This window comes from Merops nubicus, unplaced genomic scaffold, assembly GCF_000691845.1.
Source record: "Merops nubicus isolate BGI_N331 unplaced genomic scaffold, ASM69184v1 scaffold1123, whole genome shotgun sequence".
In the NCBI taxonomy this organism is placed as follows: Eukaryota; Metazoa; Chordata; class Aves; order Coraciiformes; family Meropidae; genus Merops; species Merops nubicus.
In genome coordinates this window covers 9763-10574 of record NW_008596686.1, presented here as the reverse complement: position 1 = coordinate 10574, position 812 = coordinate 9763, and positions in this window count along the sequence as shown.

Below are 812 nucleotides of genomic sequence, written 5' to 3'. Positions count from 1 at the left end.
CAGGTGCAGGACCTTGCACTCGGCCTTTTTAAATTTCATGAGGTTGGCATGGGCCCACCTCTCAAGCCTGTCCAGGTCCCTCTGGATGGCATCCCTTCCCTCCAGCATGTCGACTGCACCACACAGCTTGGTGTCATCTGCAAACTTGCTGAGGGTGCACTCAGTGCCACTGTCCATGTCACTGACAAACATGTTAAACAGCACTGATCCCTGAGGAACATCACTCATCACTGGTCTCCAATTGAATGTCGAGCCATTGACCACAACTCTTTGAGTGTGGCCATCCAGCCAATTCCTTATCCAACAAGTAGTCCATTCATCAAATCCACGTCTCTCCAGTTTAAAGACCAGGATGTCATGTGGGACAGTGTCGAACGCTTTGCACAAGTCCAGGTAGATGACGTTTGTTGCTCTTCCCTTATCTGCCAACGCTGTAACTCCATCATAAAAGGCCACCACATTTGTCAGGCACGATTTGCTCTTGGTGAAGCCATGTTGGTTGCCACCAATCATGCCGCAGAGCCTTCAGGAGGATCTCATCCATGATCTTGCCAGGCACAGAGGTGAGACTGACTGGCCTGTAGTTTCCCAGGTCTTCCTTTTTTCCGTTTTTGAAAATGGGGGTTATGCTTCCCTTTTTCTAGTCAGTGGGAACTTCACCAGACTGCCATGACTTTTCAAATATGATGGAAAGTTGTTTAGAAACTGAAATGCTGAGATTTGAACCCCGAGCCCCTGAATTAAGGTTGACATGTGGGTGATTCCCACAGCCCTTCATAAAGAGAGGGTGAGTTTGCCTTATAGCTTCACCC